The following is a 15,794-nucleotide window of genomic DNA, read 5'->3' as shown; positions in this document are numbered from 1 at the left end:
ATCCTATTCCTGTTCCTTGGAATTCCGTCTTTGTGCTGATGGTATCCATAATCTCCAGCCTCTGTCCTGCCCAAATAAAAACAGTCTGTCCAGCATTCCAGGGAGTGAATAAAATTTGACATACCCTGTCCCAAACCTGCCAGTATCCTTTGCTACCCACTCCTCAGTCATCTCAGGAACCTTTTGAATTTTAATAGCAAGAATGTACAGACCCATTTGTCTCTTCCTTTCTCTCCAATAGTTGCAGTTAGCAACCTGCACTAAACTACTGTTACTTCTTCTGTTGCATTTTGATGAATGAAGAGATAATTACTTAGCACATTATTGATTTGTGTTGCCAGTTCTGATACTTTGTAATAGAAATGGTGGCCCTGGAAGAGTGTTCTATTGTTTGCAGAATTAAGTACTTTTACTTGAAATCTTGGTATGATTAGTCTAATATTGATTTTTTTCTCCTTCATTTTGCTTCTGACTGCCACCAATTTAATTAAATGCTTTAGTGCCTGTTGTCTGTATTTCTTCAGTAAATCACTCTGTTACCAATTAATTTTTTCAATGTTCATTCATTGCGTATTTATTCTGTGCCTACCACATACAGGACACTGTTGTGGGCATGGGAAACACAACTGCCAATCTTGCTCCAAGGAAGCTTACTTCCTAGTTATATGTGAGTTGGAGAATAGGAAGCAAGTGGTCCAAGAATAAGAGAATATAATAGATATCAGTACTAACAATAAAATAGGTGAATACTTCAAAAAGAAAACAACAGGGGGATATGTTAGAAAGTCCTTCAGGAGGAAGTGGCATCTATGCTAGGACTTAAGGACAAAGCCTTTTGCATGGAAGGATCCAGGACTAGAACTGCAGAAGAGGCCCAAACTGACTGATTACCAGAACAGAAAAGACAGAAACTAGGCTACGTATGGAGAGCATGAACGATGTGGTACATGACAAGACTGAAAGAATACAAAGGCCAGATCCTAGAGGGCCCTTGTACATCATCAAAAGGAGTTTAGATTTTATTCAACATGCATCAGAATGCTATTGTGTGAAGTACATAAGTAATAGTTTATGATTTATGATTTAAACTTCATTCTGGAGACAATGTAGTGAATTCATTGCAAGCCTTACAGTTATTGATGGGGTTGACAGTAATTAATAATAATATTAAAAGGACAAAACCTGGAGTGGGAAAGCCACTTCAATGACTCTGCCTACACTACTGCCCACTTCCAGTTTTGGTCTTTTAGACAGTTTTCAAACCATGGAAGTGGTTGAAACCACTAAGAGGCTGTACTGATAAAGTATGGGCATTCCAATGTTTCGAGATTAACTATAGAAGATGCAAGTCAAACTGAAACCCAGGTGCGAAGAGCTCAGAAAATGAGGATTTAAAGAAAGGAAGGGAGAAATAGAACATAGGATCAGCCCATGGAAGTCAATAAGAACTTGACAGGAACAGTTGCTATAATATTCCTAGTGAGAAGCCTGTGTTACCCGTTGAGCAGAGAGTGAGGAAGGGAAAACAATTGGGTATAACCCATTTTTCCTAAGGGGTTTCTGGCAGGCAAGCCAGAATTCCAGTTGTATGTATTTACAGAAATGAACAAGCACCCACTGCCTATCTCAGGAGAGGAAACGATTTCTTTGCAAAAATGGTTTCCTTCAGGTGGCCTGAGAAGATGGTGGGAGTTTCTTATGCCCTGCTGTCAGAATGCCCTCAGAAAGGGAAGTTTGCTAATGCAATTTGCCTGCTCCAAAATTCTCGATGGCTCTCACACTGCCTTTTAAATAAGCTCAACTTCTGTAAGCTCACAATTTTAGCCTAATCCCAATCAGTCTTTCGAACTCTGTTATGCCTCAGAAAGACCCTAGGTATCCACACAATGAAAGCCAGCACAAGGCACTTGCCATTTATACTCTGTGTGTGTTCTCAGTTCAGAGCTTAACTCGTACTGTTTGCTCTCAATTCTCATCCTTAGGTGCCTTCTATGATGCCCCCAGCAAGTAATGATTCTTCCATTTTCTATTTACTCCAGCACTTTGCAATTTGCACAGCTTGTGCAAAAACTGCCAGCATTGGCATGTTTCTAGGCTTCTCAGGTTCTAAAGAATACATGGTGACTCTGTTATTAATCATCTTAAAATTAGTTTGCAAAGCATTAGATTTCATAAGCATTTTGTACCCTTCAACTCCTACTAGCTTTTTTTCTACTTTATGCTGCATGTATCCTATTGCCCTAATCTCTTCCCGAAATAACTCCCCCTTTGTAGTTGCATGGCCTACACAAACACCCACATGTATACGTCTGAAAACATTAAATGTTAGTAAACATGTAACATTTTTTCTGAGTCTGTGTTTATTTGCTTATCATAATATTTTCTATATACACCCAGCCTATAACTCTATCCCATCTTAGGTAAATTTGGGTATGTGTCTTGTATCTCCTACTAAATAATAAAGTCTCTAGGCTTATAGACTGAGTATTACTCTTCTTTGTAACTCATGCACAATATAAAGTTAGGTCAATAAACACAGAGTAGTAGAATAACTCTGTCTCTTCCTCTATACATTAGTATATTTAATTTAATGTAAAACTAATGTTTGTAAAAAGCTACCAAGCATCACAGCCTATCAATAGTATTAACTAAGTTCTGCTGCATTAAAGATTAGAAAGAGTGGTTATGAGAAAAGAAGGGACTAAAATACTCAGTATCTAACACATTATTGCATGTACACATTTTCTAACATTTCTACAGATGATCTAAACTTTCCTTAGAACACCCCCAAGAACCCTGACTTTCAATATCCTCATTTCACAGATATGACAAATGACTTTTCCAAGGTCATATACACGCAAGAAGTTTTCAAACTAAGACATTAAGACCCCCACAACTCATCTGCAATTTGGTTTTTAAACTCTAATTGCTTTGCATAGAGTGTATGAGATTTTATTTTTTAGGCACATTAATTTCAATTTTATGTAATGTCTATTGTATGTGATAACTGAGCAAAGACTACCTGGCCATTTTACACAGGATAAAACTGAAGAAAATTAGCTTGTTTAAAGTAATATACTTATTTGACCACAGACTCCTTACTCATGAAATAATCTCTTCCTTTTTTTGTCTTATTCCACTTATTAGGAGGAAAAACAAATCACCCCCCACCTTTCAAAGCTGACTACCTTTCTTTGACTAACAGCAAATGAACCCAGGCATGAAAAGTACCCAGCAGTGTCCAGCCAGTAGAGGACACTCAGCAGACAACACCCCCTCCCTTGCCTCTGCTCCTATGCAGTTCTCTCTGCAACCCATCCATCAAGACTTCCCTCTGTCCCCCAAGTTGAGCAGGTCAGCCAGGGTGGCCGTGGTTAACAATAATAGATGAGGTTACAGGGTGAACTTTAGATCAGTAAGTGAGAAGGGTATGCTGTACAGACACAGCAGCATGACAGTGGCAGAGACAAAAGCTTGGAGATGGGGTCAACTAGAGGTGACTAATGTTGAAAAGCATACTCCCATGAAAACTCCACGGCAACAATACCAATGCAATTGGGAGTTGCCTACTGTCTAGCCCAGCCCTGGCCCATGGGTACAGTAGTCAGGTTAGAATGATATCAGCCAAGACCATGCTTGCCTAACCTGCTGAAAATCAGAAGTTCCTAGAAGGTTAAGTATTGCTCACCAAAACTCAGTACCTGTATGACAGAGTGTGGGGGCATGCATGGGCTGCTGGCAAAACATACAGCTCTCACTTAACAGACTAGATCTCTTTCAGGACACCAACACTCCAATTTTCTTCCTCTCTAGATTTTCCCATTAGCTTCCCTCTCATCAACTTGGAAATACAAACCTCAGCCAGTGAGGACAATCGTCTGAGTATAGGAAGAAAGCAAACATAGTGATTGTCTTAAAAAGAAAAACCCAAGTGAAAGGGCACTCAAGTGGGTGGGAAATAATGCCTCTCAAGTATGGACAGAACCACTATCCTCAAAATGGGAGAAAATGGAACGGTTGAAAATAAAATTATTACAAAGGCCTAGCCACCTAGAATTACTGGCTACTAACAGAGTGGAAAGCGGTAGTATGGTTCTGCCTTTCACTGGTGTCAAGCTACTTCCGTGCTCATTGCTATAACACTGATGTTCAAGGTAATTTTATACCCATTTTCTGCCTCTTTCCTTTGCTGGCCTCTTTACAAACACCTGTTCCTGGTTATACCTGTAGCATCTGTTAAAGATCCTTGGTAAGAATTTAAGAACATCTAAGCTAAGACAAGACATGTTTATCAGGTAGGGAAGGAGAAATAGAAAAGCCCGGAGTTGTCTGTGGCTACGTTTTCTGTCCAGTTCACTGGATTTCCCCTATGGCTCTGTATGCCAATGCAAACTTTCATACCATATGATATACCCTGAATATTCCATTATTTATCTTTCTGAGTCTCCTACACAAGCCCCTCAATAAAAGTCTGAAACTCATAATCTCGGTGATCCAGCTTAGATAGGTAACAACAAAACAGTGGGATTTTTGTTTTTTAATTTTGTTCCACTAACCTGCTTATCCACATTCGAAGATCAACTTCTGGTAGTCACAGATGACAGCACAGATGGGAAAATTAACACTCATGTGGAAAAGCACTCCAGGACTCTGGTACTTTCGTTCTCAAATTCTGCACCTGAAGGACAGCTACTACAGAGTGGGAGGCAGGGGTTGACAAACTGAGGAGACTTTGCTCACAGGCAGTGAGAGTCAGACCCCTGCAGTAGCCAAAAGGCATTGGTGTTTCCAAGACTACATGCAAGGATTGACCAAAATACATGGGCAGAAAGGAAAGGAGAAAAAAAAAAAGCTGTGAACTTAACATCACAGCTTTGGAAAATATGTGGTGGGAAATAAATGGTAGGAAAAAGATAAACAAATGAAGTAGGTATTGCTCTTTGGGAGAATAGAATACAGAACGGTGATAGGCAGGTCAGGCGGATAGTTTAGTCTTTAAAGCACCTGCTATGCAGTCATGAGGACTGGAGATTAGACCCCAAGAATCCACAAAGTGATAGTCAGGTGTGGCAGTCCATGTATTATTTCTATGCTCACAAAGCAGACACAGGGGATCTCCAGAGGAAACTGGCTAGATATCCTCACCATGTTGGAAAGGTCTGGGTTCACCAAGAAACATGCATTGTTCAGTATATAAGGTGGACAGCAATCCAGGAAGACTCCATCCACAAGCCTCACACACGTATACCCCAAACACACACAAATGTCCATGGGCATAAACCCAAGCACATGGGAACACACATGGGAACACACACACACACAAACACACACACCACATACATATGAGGAAAGAATTTTTTAAAATGTTGGAAGAAGGTGAAAGACAAACTACCCTCAGCAGACATACACCCACCACAGTGGATCATCACACTGCACTGTTGTTTGCTAATGTTTGGTAATATGATAGTGACACACCGTAGAAGCCTGAGATTTCCTTCAAGCTCTGACACTAATTCAGTGTATGGCTTGAATTAGGAGGTTTTAGCTTCTCGTTCCAACTTACTACTTCCAGGCACAATGGTAAAATTGCATGTGCTATACTTTGAGTTTATTAGTTGAAATCACCTAAAATTACAAAAATATACATTCAAAACTTAAAATCAATATAGAGCAAGAAATAAAACAAGCATTCAAGGCCAAGAATGAAATAACAATAGAAACATAGAGATCCGAGTGAGTATAGAGACAGCTGCTTTTTACTAGGAACGTTTGCCAATGCTAGCCCATTAGAATCCTCATGGTCAAGTAAGTGGTTCTTATGGGTCAAAATTACAGAAATAAAGGTCTGGAAAGAACTAAAGGTGAGAAGTCTGGTAGAAAACACTCCCCCACATGGAGCTAATTCTCCAACTGTATTTGAAGGATAAGAGTAAACCCCACATTAACTTCATTTTATTTAAACAGTTTAAACAGTTTAAGAAAATGCATCATAAGCATGTAAGATGGTTCTGTAATAGGAATACCACAGCAAAGTGGCCAAAGCAAACAGATTTGTTCTATTTCTCTGTTTCTCTGTCCCTCTCTCTCTCTGTCTCTCCCTCTCCTCTGCCTCCCCTCCTCTCCCTCTGAAGAAAGGGATCTATGGTGCAATCCAGGTTACTTCTACAAGTAGTTTTCAAAGACATCTAGATGCAAGAAGAAATATTGCCAGCTACTAGCCCCCCCCCCAAAAAAAAAAAAAACAGAAGCAGACCCATAGAAACTTCCAATGTTTGAAACATCAAAGACAGATTATAAATTTATGCTTGCCATGTTTAGAAAGTAGAGTTAGAATACCCTAAGGTCTGATATTATATATCAGCAGGGTAAAGTCGGATTTTCAAACTATGTCATACGTTTTTAAATGTTTTTAATTGTCATATAATAACTACATAGTATGGAGGTACAGTGTGATGATTATATACAAGTATAAAATGTGTACTTATCAAACAAGGGCAACATATATTTTTATGTTTCAAATTCTCCTTTCCAGTTGAGATATATAATAATAGATTCTAATTCTCCAAAACATCTTGCTCTTTACTCCCGATTCATTGTGAATGGAGTGTGGGATGGTTGGAGTAGCTACCCACATTAGCCTCAAAAGTAATCATGATTGATTTAAAAAAAAAAAGAAAGCAAAAAGAAAGAAAGAAAGAAAGAAAGAAAGAAAGAAAGAAAGAAAGAAAGAAAGAAAGAAAGAAGAAAGAAAGAAAGAATTAAAAGAAATAAAACAAGTGAAATATTTTCTCCGTGGTACAATTTGCTAAGGCCTGGGAAGTAAGAGGCTGTGAGTGACAGCTTAGGAGTCCTCAGGGTCTTCACCAGAGCTTGGGCAAGGACAAGAACCCACAACAGCAATGGCAGATTGATTGTTATTGTACCTCACCATCCAATGACTTCCCTTTTAGAAAACTACTACTAAACTATTTAGTGTATGTTCATCACACAGGAACTTGCTCTCTCTGTCTTGTTCCAGGGTTGAGAAAGAGCACAAATGAATGAGAATCGCCAGAATATCTGTCTCTCTGGCTATGCAACACCTGTGTAGTGGGCCAGGGTTCCACATTCACAGACACCCTGTGCTTGGTTTAAGGCTCTGCTCTCACTACCTTGAGAATTCTCCCTGTGTGTTATTCAGTGAAGAGAATGATGCAGCCCCGTAGCTGGAGGGAGAATCAGACAGCAGCAAGAGGTGAAAATAAGGTCAATGACCACTCACTGAGTTTTGCCAAGCTAATGGCTCATGAAGATTCTAAGCTTAGGACTAAATGAAGATTCAGGGACATTATATGAGGCTCATGAATAGAAGTGGTGACAGATGTACCAGGGCATGAATCAGGAACTAAATGAGGATGATTATAATAATATCATACATCTATCTATCCACTAGCTCCTATATACCAGGTATTAGGGTAAGCCTTTGCATGTATTCTAATTATGTTATTGTATATTGTCTAATTACTTAAGAGCAGTGTCTGTATTGGATGTAGTGGGGAAAAATAAAGCCATCTTTTGGGGGTGATGGGACTACTCTCCTAGCTGTATAGCTGTATATTAAAGAACTAGTAACACGACTGAAAATGGCTGATCTGAGCAGTGTTCCTACTTGAGTTCATAGAAGAGGTTTCCATTGAGTTGGGGTGGCCAAAGAATGTTTCTTGAAGAAACTGACACTTGGAATGTTTGTTTTTTTAAGTAGGTACTTGAAGCAGGAGCCCAAGGAAAATTGGTATGGAAGTAGAAACAGCTGTAAAGATATGAAGCAGAAAGGCCTTACTGAAGTAGCCAGTACATACTGGGGGAGGGGAAGTGTGGGGAAAGCGATCAGAGCATTAAGAAAAAGGAGAATGTGGAAGGCCTCCAAAGTCAGAAGGTAGATATTGGTAGTAGGGATAAGCAGCAAAGGTTTTGGGGAAAGGAGTATGTTCTGTGATGCAGGGGTATTTGAGCAAGCTTAACCAGGTTAACAAGATAGTGGACCTTGAGTTAAGGGAGTGACGCTGAGCTCCTTAAGGAACATCAAATGTAAGTCTCTGAAGACAGCCTCTTAGGGCTAATATCCAAAAGGGCAAAGTGGGAGTGATCTTGTTTCCTCAGTCCTCTTTTCTTCTCAGCCTTTCACAGCAAGAGCCTGTCTGGACCCCAGATCCTGCCTCAGTGCCTACGCAAACACTAATAAGTGCCAAAAATGTTACCATGGAAACCACTGCTTCATCTCTCTCCGAGTGCTCTGCAGCCCTGAGGCTTCCTGCTTCGGGAAGCTTTTAGCAAATATTTGAAAAAAGTATACATGGAGAAGTGGCTGGTTAGGTGGGGGCTGGAAGACAGAGGCTACATACACCACAGCACAAAGCTGCTGAAGAACCCACTCAGCTGTGGGGATGAGTGGGAACCAGTTTTGCTTTTTACAGCCACAGTGACTTTATTTAACAGTGTGGCCCCTTTCTCCCACCTAGTACCACTGGGTTAGATACCTAAAGCCTGACAGTGTTAATTTCATAAGCCTCCAAACCTCCAAAAAACAATTCAAGGGACCACTACCGTCATTGTGAACTCTTCTCTGGTCCAGGTGAGAAGGAAAAACTCTAGCAGAATCACCATAGGGCCCAGTTGCATAGAGAAAAGCATCCATAATGACTAGAAAAACATGTAATTTACTCTGTGCAGAGCACTCTTCTAGAAATGTTACAAGGATTTCCTCACTGAGTTCTTGCACTCTCCTGCATGGTTGGTCCTCTGAGTCATAAGAGGCTAGGCAGGTTACCCAGAAACCCAGGGAATAGGGAAGAGCATGAGCCATGATTTGTCATGGGTTCTGAACTACTTTGTCATATTGCTTTTTCCCTTTTCCCTTAGTAATAGTGTAATTATGAAATATAATGTGTTGAAAAGTGCAGAAATATATGTAAAATTTTAAATAGTTATATTTACCTGTTTTAGTAATTAATCTCTAATGAAGATGGTAATGATGATTAAGACTGTTAATATTTGATAAGCACTTAGTTTTCACCTAAGAGTGTTAAGTATGTTTCGTACATTCTATTTTATATAATTTTGACAAACATCTATAGAACTGTGGACAGTTATTTTCACTTCCAATTAAATAAAATGAAAATTAAGGTTTGGTAAGGTTAAGTAATTTACCCATTAGCACATGACCGCACAGACAAAAACTCAAGTCTCCAATTCCAATGCCATACTCGTTGCTTAGCCTCATTATCTCTAGTCAAGTCTTGTAGAGGGTGAAAACCTTTAGCACTACCCCACTGCTTGGATGGTATATTGAAGATAGTACTTTGCTGTATCCACTTTTCTTAGGGACGCTAAATGCCCCTGAGGGAACTAAGGGTCCGAGCCTTCTCTGATATGGACAGTCTCTGGATACTCAGGGTCAACAGGCACACCTAAACCACACGGACCGAACTATTCTGGGGATATTCATTCACCTATATGCTCATACTTGTTTTCCTAGCTTGAATTCTAGCTCTTTTTAGGGATAGGAATAATGCCACCCCATCTCCAATCATCCAACAAGCTACTTCTCCATGAACTACAGTAGTCTAGCCTGGTTCTCCAAGCAAGAAATCATTTCTGCCCTAGTTCTCTCCCAAGCCCTTTGTCGGCATGGTCTCTTAAAGCATCAGTCTGGTCTATTGAGCTTAAACTAACTCCAGCACTTTCTCTTATAGACCATTGCTGAGCAACCTCATCTGGAGACAGAGTTTCCAGGTCTTTATCGAGAGTGACAGGTGGTAGAGAGTGGATGAATGGATGCTGTTTGCTGACTAAGAGGCTAATGCTAAATGGCAGACACAGGTGAGACTATGTGAGATATAAGCCTGACAAATGAGAGCATCTGTTTTATAGCATAATTCCTTTTATTTAATAACAACAGAAACCTCACATATGGGGAGAGTATGAATCAGGAAGTAACTTCTAATGCATTAATGAAAGTGTCACCAAAAGCCATGTGTTAATCATATGTGTCCAGTATCTGATGAGTAAACCTGGATTTCAAAGTAACACCTGCTTTTGGAGCAGGGGATGCTTGATTTCTACACCAGTGAGTTTTGTGCATGGGTGTAAAAGACTCACCAACGATGCCAACAGGAAAATGAGATTGGCACAACACTCCCACCACAAAGTTCTGACTTAACCTAGGTTCTCCCCAAAGATGGTATGGCTCCCACTGACTTGTGACCAGGAGGCAATAACAACATCTACCTTCTCTACTCCTTTGTTGATTCTTGAATATATTCAATACCACTGACTTCTGCGAATGTCCGAGGAATGAAAGGAAACTCACTATTACCCCCTTAAAGCACAGCTTTAAGTTGTTTCCAATGAGCTCTCACTTTTGCCTGCTCTGGTTTTTATAAAGAAGTCTTATATTGTGCTTTATATATGTCAGATACTCATTAAAGTAAATAACATTCTATCTCATCTTCATAGCAACTCTCTGATATAGCCAGTATTATTACCTTTATGTTATAGAGGAGGAAGCTGGGTGCCAGAGGAGCTGAAATACTTGCCTTAGATTATATAGCGAGTAACTGTTCAAGGGAGGATTCAGGCCTGGGTAGTGTGGATTCTACCTCTATGCATGTAACCACTGCAGTATGAAAGGTGTGTTTTATTGAGCCGAGAGCGGGCAGTTTCCTTTTAGCTTCCACCTTACTGATCTTAGTTCTTCTTTTTCCTGGTGTCCCATCGGTGATGTTGTACTTAGTCTCAATAAGACTTCTTCTTTCCCTGCTTTTTAAAGTTAGCACATACAGTAATGGGTTTGCCTTTTAAAATATTTTTGAATATATGACATGTGTGCATGTGTTTGTGTATGAGTAGTGTTCATGTCTGTGAAAGCACATGCCATGTGAGCCTAGGTCAGAGTACAACCAAGAGTTCCTCTACTTGTACCTTATTTAAAAGAGAGTCCCTTATTGTTTGCCACCAAGGTCTGGGATTATGTACATGAGCTACCAAATCCATGTTTTTGTGGGTTCTGGACTGGGCAGTGGAATTCACTAACTCAAAGTAGTAGATTTTATTATGGTCCTTTATACACATGCCTTTATATTTTGTTCTCTTTCACCTCTCTGTTCTACTGCTTTTCCCTGTCCTTTAAAGAGTTCCCTTCTTCCTCCTCATATAATTTGTCATTCTGCCAGAAAGATCTTTTCCAAGTTTGATTTAAGGCAGCTTTGTAGGCTGGGATCCTTTCTACAGTAATCCTGATGGGCTAGTACTTCACCTAAGGTGAACAGGTGATATGGCACTCATCATGGTCAGACCTACAGAAAGAAAAGAACTCTTTCCAAGTTACAAAGTGACTTGATGATAGAAGCTGAATTGGTATCTATGTGTTGGACCCTTACATGTGATGCCTTTAATACCTAGTTCCAGATGATCCCCCAACCTTGTTTCATGCCTTGTTTCCTTCCTGTTTCATCATCAATTAATACTCTTAATAATAACTATAGCTACTTTCCCTGACTGCTTCCTTGGTCTGTGTCTGATACTTTTTAAACATTCTCTTACTCAATGAACAAAAGATAAAAAGAATTTCTAAATGAGAAACTAAATATGGCTAATAAATTTGTAAAAAACAAAAACAAAAGAAAAAATATTCAATTTCATCTAATAAATATGCATGCAAAGCTGATGAAATGGTTAAATACAAACTTTGCCCATCCAATAAACCAGTGTATCCTTTAAAGTCATAAAACACAATGTGTTCAAGCATTTTTAAGTGGATAGTCTCATGTTCATTTACTATAAACTTAATAAAGTTTCCATGAAGAATTTTGGTAGGAAGCATAATTGGCCTATAACACTTCTGGAGCACTTAATATACAATGCTTTGTTACTTTTGATCGATCTCATGTAAAAGGGAAGCTACAGACTAGGTTATAGGACCTAAGTAGCTATTTAATAGACAGGTACTTCTTGGTTTGGGGCAGTTGAACTCATCCACACATATATCTTGGTGTCCCAAGTGGATGGGACTTTGTCTTCAATGTTCCCTCTGGTAGCAACCCCGTGGTACTATGCATGTGTTCAAGAAGAGATTTTCTAGAGAATGGTTAACTATAGAGTGTGGTCACATACTGAGATAAAAACACTGTGGTCTGCACCTTATAGAGATCACTGGGTCTCCTGGGCTCCAATGACTGTTTTTTTTTTCCTATGTAGAAACTATTGATCCTCCTGACCTCTAAACATGGGCCAGTGTTATCATGTCTCAACATGATTTTAGAACTGGATTAAAGGCTCAGCCAGATTCAAACAGTGTGGTCTTGGGAAAGCTATTGAAACTTTCTCTTCAAATCTTAATTTTCTCACAAATTTAACTTTTCTCTCAAGGGCTAAGGCAAAGATGGAATGAGATGCTACCTGGGAAGGATGTAACATGGTCTCTAACATAGACAAGGAAGAGTAATTGAGAGGGACAAAAACATAATCCTTTGTACTTTCCCCGCATTTTAAATTCTATTTTTAAAGCACTTTCTTTCTATTCCTTTTCTCTCTCTAGGAAAGCCTGAAAACACCCAGATAATAATGTCTCATAGCCGTGACCACAGCCTCTGCCTGCTGGCACACCACACCACTTCCACTCTGCTCTCATGCCAGGCATCATTCAGTCCCCAGCATGGCGTCAGCTACCCATAGTAAAGAACAACAGGTGGTTCAGAAAAACCCAGCCAACTGCTTATAACTCCCTGTGGGCATGACAGTGGCTATTAAGTGGTGAATCAACCAAGGCTTAGAGATTGGGTGAGTCCCTGTAGAGCATAACAACTGAAATAAGAGGCAGAATCCTTGATCCATATAGACCACAACTGCCTTCATTAACACAACATCTGTACAGGTTTCCAGATGTGATCTGAACTCAAATGAGCCTCTTCAAAAGCTATGTGGTCAAGATGAGGCAGATAGTTCTATTTCTATTGAAAAAGTAGTGAGGCTCTGGTGGTTGGGTATAGTCAATTTGGCACAAATCTAGACGTATCTAGAAAGTGGAAATCTAAGTTTAGAAAACGCCTCCATAGGACTGTCCTATAGGGAAGTCTGTTGGGTATTGCCTTAATTGATGATTGATGGGGGAGCACTTAGGTCACTTTACGTGGTACTACCCTTAGGCAGGTGATCCTGGATGATATAACAAAAGTAGGCTGTGTAATCTATGGAGAGCAAGCCAAATAGGAAAGCAAGCCAAATAAACAACTTTCCACCATGGCTTCTTCTCCAGTTTTTGATTCCAGGTCCCTGCACTAAGCTCATGCCTTAACTTTCTTCAGTGCTTAGAATATGTAAGCCAAAGAAACCATTTTTTCCCCAAGTCACTTCTGGTTATGGTTTTTATCACATTACTAGAAAACTAATAAGGATAGGAAGCTTAGAGTAGGAAGATGTGCCAAAAATCCTATAGTTAGCAGAAGAGAAGAGCTTAGGATCTATGTCTTTTTATTAGTCAAGAGTTCATTCCACTATCATGCAGGTTCCAGTCATGATCACTTTCAAGTGGATGGAGCATCTCAGATAGAATACAGAACTTGCCAGTGGGACAAGACTACATTACTCATGACAGCAAGCTTTTACTTTGAACCCATTATAGTCTACTTGTCTTTGCTTGACCCAAGGAATGAAAACAACAACAACAATAATAATTGAACTGTTTCAAAGAGATCAGCCAATGAAGCTTATGTAAAAGCTCAATTTTATACATTGCCAGAGAAGGAACAGTGGAAACATGATACCAATGTGCCCATTGAAGCAGTCAGCTGCAGGGCTGCAGTCTCCTGCTTATGTAAGATGACCCCTGTATTTTCTCTGGATCATTAACAAAATTCTCCTCTGGGCTTTATTCCTTTTCAGTTTCTTTCTTTCTGTACGAGTTTCTCTCTCTCTCTCTCTCTCTCTCTCTCTCTCTCTCTCTCTCTCTCTCTCTCTCTCTCTCTCTCTCTCTCTCTCTCTCTCTCTCTCTCTCTCTCTCTCTCTCCTTTCTCTTTGGGCATAATTTACCCCACCAAGCATATTACTATGCTAATCTCTGAGCAAAAAACATTCCCCATCAATTTCGCTTTCTAGATGCCATCCTTATGGAGAATAAAATGGAAATATAAATGAAATATCAAATGGGAACTCGATTTTACTCATGTACAAATACTTGTGTGCTTATGAGCGTGGTAGTGGGAGAAAAAAAAAAGAAAGCTAGGAAATTGAGGCTGGGAAGCACACTGATGCCATGACAACACAGCAGTGGTCTAATGTGCATGAGATAATGTCCCCTCATGTAATCACAAAATAGTAACAAAATTAACACATAATTGTGCGCCAGTATGCTAAATGTTTGATAGCAGTATTTTATTTATTTCTCATTACTCTGAGAACTATGTATTGTCATTTCTATTGTACAGGTGGCCACAGGGATGCTTGGCATGGTCTAGTAACTGTGCTAGATTGTGTCATTAGTGTCAGAATTCCGCCTGAACCTATGCATCTGGAGCCAGATCCTGAGACTGAACTATTAGCCTCCATTCCGAATGGATGCAGGAAATGGAGAAAAGAGAGACTTACTAGAAGTTCTTCAGATTGCCTTCATATACTTTTATTTTTATCTTGGTTCATCGTTTATAGTAGTTACCACTAGTATTCATCTAGAGTAAAATCAAGAAAGAGAAAGTGAAAAAAATTGCTCAAGCTTCCACCACTAAATTTCTGATCCTCAGAAAGGCCTTCTTTTCTTTACATTAACTTAAGATTGACAGCCTCTGGCATGGTTTCTATGGATCCCTCCTCTGATTTTCACAATTATGTTTTTTGAGATGGAACTAGGCTTTTGCTTCCAGGGACTAAATAATAGCAAATGAAGTAGGAAGACACTTTGGTGATGAATTAACAAAAGACTTAGATGCATCCTTTTAGTACTCCCTCCCCATCATCTTTCTATCTTGAACACCTTGATGTAAACCACTACACTAGAGAAGCCACATGGCAATGAATGAAAATAGCCTCTGACTGACCAGCAAAAAAAAAATAATAATAATGCTGTGTAAGAACTAAATCATCAACCAGAGGAGTAAGGAAAATTGAGCCTCCAATAAAGAGTGAGAGAAAGATAGAGACAGAGACAGACAAAGACACACAGAGAGAGAATTCACATTAACAAAATTGGAGAGGAAAAGGAGGGCATAACAACAGACACTGAGGAAATCCAGAGAACCATAGGACATACTATAAAAATCTGCAAACACAAAATTGAAAGATCCAAAAGAAATGAATAATTTTCTTCACAGGTGCCATTTACCAAAGTGACATCTAGATAAGATTAATATTTTTAATAGACTTATACCCCCCTAGTGAAATAGAAGCAGTCATTAAAAGTCTCCCAACCAATAAAAACCCAGAGTCTCGTGGTTTCCGTGCAGAAATCTACCAGACTTTCAAAAGAAAGTAAATGTCAATATTCCTCAAATTATACCACAAAAACAGAAGAAGTATTTTTGAACTCATTTTATGAGGCCACATTTTCCTTCTCCCCAAACCACATAAAGACCCAACAAACAAAGAGAATTACAGACCAATTTCACTCATGATCACAGAGGCAAAAATACTTAATAAAATACTTGCAAACCAAATCAAAGAACACATCAAAAAGATCATCCGTCATAATCATGTAAGCTGCATCCCAGAGATTCAGGGATAGTCCAGCATACATAAATCAATAAATGTGATCTACCATGGAAACAAAC

General features: G+C 39.4%; 1 protein-coding gene across 2 annotated transcripts in view; it reads right to left on the bottom strand.

The window, feature by feature from the left end:
* The window catches only part of Pak3 (p21 (RAC1) activated kinase 3), a 236,127-nt gene that overhangs the window by 173,410 nt on the left and 46,923 nt on the right, over positions 1-15,794 (bottom strand). The gene's annotated exons all lie outside the window — the stretch shown is intronic.

This window comes from Mus caroli, chromosome X, assembly GCF_900094665.2.
Source record: "Mus caroli chromosome X, CAROLI_EIJ_v1.1, whole genome shotgun sequence".
Classification (NCBI taxonomy): Eukaryota; Metazoa; Chordata; class Mammalia; order Rodentia; family Muridae; genus Mus; species Mus caroli.
Note: the sequence above shows the minus strand (reverse complement) of the source record. Positions and strands in the feature narration are given on the sequence as shown.